Here is a 6,339-nt window from a genome sequence, read left to right as displayed (position 1 = left end):
GGCTCCACAGGGGGCGGAGGAATCTCTAGTGGAGGCTCAAGAGGCTGTGGTGGTCTGGTATCTGTCATCAGGTCCGTGAGGCCGCCAGTCTGTGGCTCCTCGTCGTCGTCATCATCCCCCACCATATCCTCCTCGGGATCCTCTTCCTCTGGATTCTCCTCTTCCGGATCCTCCTCGGGATCCTCGTTGCTCTCTCCACCTCCTGTGCCACTCTCCATCGGCTCAAACTCGTCGCCGGACTCCGACACATCTCCTATCTCTGCCCTACTCCTGCGACGGCCGGGAACTCGGGACGACTGTCCCTCCTCAAATACCCCGTCTGCCGCCCGCATCAGGGCCAAAGGTGGCAGGCTACGGAACCGCTCACTCCCCGGGGCCTGCATGTCTGGCGGGGGCCCGTTCCCAAAGTGGAAACACCCTGCCGAGACTGCACTCAAGAAGCCCGGCATGTCTCCTATCGGCTCATAGGTCGGAGGCCGCGAAGAAGTGTACAACTGGGCTGTGGTTGCCATCCACCCCTGCCACTCCGGTGGGAACAACTCCACCAGTCTCATGATGCCCTCGTAGGGTTTCACCCCATGCCAATTCGCCTCCTCCCATAGCTTACCATAATGGGCGACGAATTCGGCGAGAGTGTCCCCGTGGCAACGCCGGTACGTCCTGTAGTAACGTACCACCGCATCTGGATCAGCACCTGTCCGGAGTGGGCGTCGGTGGGTAAAACGCTGTCGTGCCATCTCTACATAAAAGAAGAAAAGCCCTCAAAACGGCTCGTAACTGAAAGTATGCATATACAAGTATGCGAAAAGCTGTAAAAGATGGTATGAACTGAGTCGTTGTCTCTCGAAGAGGTCGTACTAGATTTGTCTGTGGCTATGTCTCATAACCGGCTGGTATACACATATATCTATATGTGTACTATCTGTATGCTCAAAGGAATGGACTTCCTTTCTTTGCTGTCTATTGATATTGCAACGATACTTTCTGGTTCGTTGTTGATTGATTTTTTTTTTTGAAATTCTGTGGAATTAGGGGTTCTCCCTAACTGATGAGTTCAGTTGGTCTCGTCGCCGTGGAAGGCGGTAACAAGTTCTCATTCTGCTAATACTTGATTCTGCATGTCTCACCTAAGGTACTTCTCTAAAGCACTCTAGGTTCACATACATAGTCCCCATGACATCTATACATTCATGTCAAGCTCATAAAACACAGATACAGTAAGCATATCTCATGCAAAGTATCAGCTATCACGTTGCATCTTGCAAGCATTTCAAATAAACATTTTCGTTCCCATGAGGGCTGTGAAAATTATTCTCTTTTTCTGGAAAAAAAAAAACTTAGAAAATTTCATTTTCTTTCTCAAAATGGAAAAATATTTTCTTTCTTCAGAATTCTCTTTTCTGGACGAGCGGGCGTCGACCCCTGTTTCTGGTGCAGTTGATCGTGTCGAGCTGAGGTGTTGGGATCTTGTACTGATCATTCTATTCACTTTCTAGCCTAGTGCTACTGTTCTGGACTGAGGCTTAGAAAGAAGGTTCTTGGGTCAGAGCGAAAGAAAAGTGCTCTGATACCACTCTGTCACGACCACAACTTCCTAGTCAAAGAAAGCGCAGCTATTTCGCGACTAAAAATTCTAAACGGTCTCAACACATCATCATAATTACTGAAATTAAGGAAATACTGTCTAAAAGTCATCAAAATAGCAAATTATTACATCAGAGTGAAAAGGGGGACATTGTCTTTACTGAGACAAAGCTAGGTCTATGCAGCGGAAGAGTTCCAAGACAAGTATAACATGTATGGAGACATACTACACTAGCTACCCTTCTTTTATTTCATCTTCAGTCCCAACACCTCCTCTGCCTCGATCGATCAACCTGCACATTTAGGAAAACAATATGCAGGGCTGAGTACTTGATATACTCAGTGGCTTATGCCGAAAACTGTTTTTCTTTTAATTGTCTGCCAAGCTGAGTGAACGCGGGGTTTTTCTGAAAACAGTCCCGGTCACTAAAATCTGTTATTTCTTTCTGAAATAGACTGCAGTCTTTTAACTTTCTGATGATATACCATATCTCCATGCGTGAATCAGGAATGTGGCCACATTCCACGATCACAGGGCCGTCCAACCTGGCGCTAGCTCACGGTCCGTATGTGTACACTAGTCCGAGTAGGATTTACAGACCTACTGGAACCCGAATTCGATTTAACTGGGTTGGCATAGCCAACAGATAGGCAATCATAAAACAAAACATGGCATGACAACTCATTCAAATAATCATGTTTTCACATAAAAAATACTTTAAAAGAAGGAAGAGAAAGCCCACACCTCAATTGCTTAACTCTTGCAAAATAGGTGCTTTCCCCTGTTCTGAGATTATGCGTCGAACGACGACGTTCCTTTACAAAATTAATATATTTAAATTAGACCTCAAAAATCTTGCATGAATGCATGCCTAAGCGTGTGCTTATTATTTTAATTTCTGCCTTCTAAAATTAGAAGTCTTAAATCTTTAAATCGGTGATTTAATTTGTTCTGTAACCGGCTGACCCGTTCGGTATTAGAATTCTCGGATTATCTTAAGTATTTTAAGAAATACTTTCTGTGACTATTAAAGTCCGCTTTAATTATTCACTGGCTTTTATTTCACTCACGGCTTATAAGTTCTTTTCTTCCGTGGCTTAGGAAATAATTTCCATTATACTTGAAAAGAGGCTCTTCACTAAAAGTATTAAACCAAGAACTAATTTCTTAAGTCCAGCAAGGAGTTTACTTAATCTGGGCCAAGGTATTATTTCATTAAGCATTTTCGGTCCAGCTTAACTAATTGGCCCAATTCTTCTCTTCTTCTCCTTTAATCTGGCCCAGCTTAATTAATTCCAGGCCCAAGTGATGAATAGTGGAAAAGGCCCAAATACCCCCTTCACCAACCATCGTCACTATCTCTCTCTCATTTCTCAAAAATCCCCAAATTGAAAATGAGGAACCCTAGCCCCCTTTCTCTCCTTCCTCTCGGCGATTTCGCACCCCGCCACCTTCAGCGCTCCTCGCCGGCGTGTGAGGAACCGGAGTCAGCCCATTTCTATTCCGTTCCTCTCCGCATCGCACGACCGCTCCCACCCTCTGTCTCCTACTCGGCAAGAAGGGGTCTAAAATTCGGAAACCTGGGGAGGTGGAGGACTCGTCGCTGTCTAACCGGCGACCCACTACCCACCATCTCTTCCCCCTTTGAGGCATAACCTTGTACGGGCAATCTTGACGACGTTTCGTTCGCGGAGGGGTCACCCGTGGAGGGAAGACGTCGTATTCTCCGTCCTTCAGCGGCATCCCTCGGTCCACGCTGCCGTCGCCTCCATCTTCCTCCCTTCGGCGACGCTGGACCCCTCGGCTTAGGGGTGACACGCAGACGGCGGTTCTGCCGCTGCGGAGACCCTCGTAGCAGTGCGCCGTTTAATCAGGCAGTCGCCTCGCCGAAGCTAAGTTCCTACTAGTTATCTTCTTTCTCTTGTCATAGTCTAGTCCTAGTTCGCGTTTGAAAAGCAATGTGGTTGTGCTTCTATGTGACTGATTCTGTGTGGAAGACACCATTCCATGGTTCCTTTCCTCCAGTCTCAAAAGTGCTACACTACCCTAGACATGCATCCTAATGAGGCTGGGGTATGTGCAAGGGAGGTTTACTGATTTCTCAGATTCTCATGTTATCATAAATCGTTTCCATGTTTTGTTTCTATCATGCTCGAATGATGCCATTAAACTTGAGATTTAAGCTGATGGGTGTTACCTTTCCCTTGTAACCCCGCTGAACTTGCTAAGCTACTCCCTTCCTTGGTCTTGACCTCTCTTGCTCCTCCGCTTGCTGCTCCGTTTAGTAACTAGTTTGTTGTGTGGTGGGGGATGGAACTGAGGAGGAGATTGGCATATTTATGCACAGCTTGTAACTGAAAGCTGCACAATGACTGAGGTACTTGGCTGACCTTGCAGCATTCTTTAACTGATTTTGGTGTTTTGTGCTGCCTTGTACTCTGATTCATTCATGAATTTTGTCTTCTTTTGCAGGTGCACACTAGAGGTGGCACTGTGGGGGCTGATTTCCGGACTATAACCGGTTTGGGTAGGGAAAGCAAGGGCTGTTATCTGCAGCTTTGCAGAGTATTAGCTGGAGGGGAGCCTGCTGGCTGGAGTTTGCTTCTTTCGGTCCAACACTCACTCACATTTCTGCAAGGTATTGTTTCCCCTTCCCTTTCTTAGTACACTTCTCTTGTTGTCTCTGTAAACGATTGAGGAGATCTAACGGCTGTTGAAACGAGTTGTCATAACAGCCGAGCTCTTCTTCATGTTTTGATCTTTCTCTCCAGATCACGGAGTTGCCGAGCTTGGTGCCGAACTGCCGAGCTTGGTGGCGAACTGCCGAGCTCGGTGCCGAACTGCCGTGCTTGGTGGCGAACTGCCGAACTCGGTGCCGAACTGCCGTGCTTGGTGGCTGCTCGTTTGGCTGGTGTGAGCCGTGGAGTGCAGGGATAAAGCAACCTCTTACCTTTCTTTTTTTTTCGGTAAGTTTTGGTCTTCAAAGCTCAAAGTAGGTTTGTTCCTTATCCTTGCTTACTTTGCCAACTAAAAGCTTTAGTGTCTTATGTAACCTCTTGTTTATCTTGTTGTTTTCTGGCAGGGACAAGAGGCTGACTCTTCTCGGTTGCTGTCTCGTCTGTTCAGCCCAACGGGCCATCGGAAACTGGGCCGAAACCATGCTAGAAGAAGGGCCCGAAGCTAGTAGTTTCATTTGTAAAGAGATAGGGTTTCTATTTGAAATTCTCTCTTTTTCTTAACATGTAAAAGTTTATTGGTGTTTTGATCTTTCTCTCCAGATCACGGAGTTGCCGAGCTTGGTGCCGAACTGCCGTGCTTGGTGGCGAACTGCCGAACTCGGTGCCGAACTGCCGTGCTTGGTGGCTGCTCGTTTGGCTGGTGTGAGCCGTGGAGTGCAGGGATAAAGCAACCTCTTACCTTTCTTTTTTTTTCGGTAAGTTTTGGTCTTCAAAGCTCAAAGTAGGTTTGTTCCTTATCCTTGCTTACTTTGCCAACTAAAAGCTTTAGTGTCTTATGTAACCTCTTGTTTATCTTGTTGTTTTCTGGCAGGGACAAGAGGCTGACTCTTCTCGGTTGCTGTCTCGTCTGTTCAGCCCAACGGGCCATCGGAAACTGGGCCGAAACCATGCTAGAAGAAGGGCCCGAAGCTAGTAGTTTCATTTGTAAAGAGATAGGGTTTCTATTTGAAATTCTCTCTTTTTCTTAACATGTAAAAGTTTATTGGTGTGTATTTAATTCCAAACACTTGAAATTTGGTGGCTTTGAAATTTCTGAAGTTGTACTTGTACCCTTATTCAAGAAATAAAAATACTCTTTCATTCGTCAATAAAAGTTCTAGTATTTTATTTCATAATTCCCGAGAAATCTAAGTCTCGGCTATTACAAAAAACAAATCAAAAACAAAACAAGAACTAATAACGACCAACCAAACTTCAGCCCTTGAATGAAGGATGAAAGGAAATGGTCAAGAAAATATGAGGTGAAATACGTATTGGGGTTTTTTTTTTCGGATTTTTTTTTTTTTTTTTTTTTTTTTTTTTTTTTTTTTTTTTTTTTTTAATCAAACACCTCTACGGTGGAGGGTTCGTGGGTCCCTCATCCCTATATTTCCACAAGAGATAATTACAAGGCGTGGCCACACCCAAAAATGGTGTGCCGTAACAAAATCAAGAGTAGTATGCGGTCCGATCCCACAAGGTTCGGACCTCATCATACTCCTTTCCAAAATACAATTAACCACAAAGCTAGTCACTATTGTCTCCCGTCGTCTCATGATCAACTTTGATACCCGTCCCCGTCTAGGTTTCGGATGTGCGACACTCCCATCTCGTCCAATCTAACCAAGTCCAATAGTTCTCTCGGTGCTGAGTTGTAGTGCATTCGTAGGCCACTGTCTTGGACTAGCCCCATTTTCGCAAGGAAGTCCGCCGCTTTGTTCCCCTCCCTGTGTATGAAGGTGGCTCGGAATTTGAGTTGGCGTTTGAGAATGGTTAGTTGCGCCACCGCTTGCCGAGCGAGTGCCGGCCCCCATCCCGTCCCATTGACCAATTTGATTGCTTGCTCTGCATCTGACTCAATCCAGATTGGTAGGCCGTATTCCTTGGCTATATTTAGCCCGTGAATCATGGCCAACAGCTCCGCTTCTAACGCCGAGTGGGCTTCAAGGGGTGTGCTGACGGCGACGAGCATCTTACCCGAGTGGTCTCGAATAATCCCGCCAGCCCCTGTACTGCCGTTCGCTTCATTATAGGAGC

At 46.1% G+C, this 6,339-nt stretch overlaps 1 long non-coding RNA gene across 2 annotated transcripts; it reads left to right on the top strand.

The window, feature by feature from the left end:
- The first annotated feature begins 2,822 nt into the window (after nt 1-2,822).
- Nucleotides 2,823-5,411, top strand: LOC121778516. Of its 2 annotated transcripts, XR_006045681.1 has the most exons (6): nt 2,823-3,962; nt 4,058-4,223; nt 4,357-4,551; nt 4,668-4,780; nt 4,864-5,018; nt 5,135-5,411. It is a non-coding gene; the product is annotated as an uncharacterized LOC121778516 (long non-coding RNA). The 2 variants fall into 2 exon arrangements; XR_006045680.1 differs by having other exon boundaries at nt 4,668-5,018.
- The last annotated feature ends 928 nt before the right edge of the window (nt 5,412-6,339 follow it).

The sequence above is a fragment of the Salvia splendens genome, chromosome 19 (genome assembly GCF_004379255.2).
Source record: "Salvia splendens isolate huo1 chromosome 19, SspV2, whole genome shotgun sequence".
Classification (NCBI taxonomy): Eukaryota; Viridiplantae; Streptophyta; class Magnoliopsida; order Lamiales; family Lamiaceae; genus Salvia; species Salvia splendens.
The sequence above is the reverse complement of the archived record's forward strand: the minus strand, read 5'-3'. Positions and strand labels throughout refer to the sequence as shown.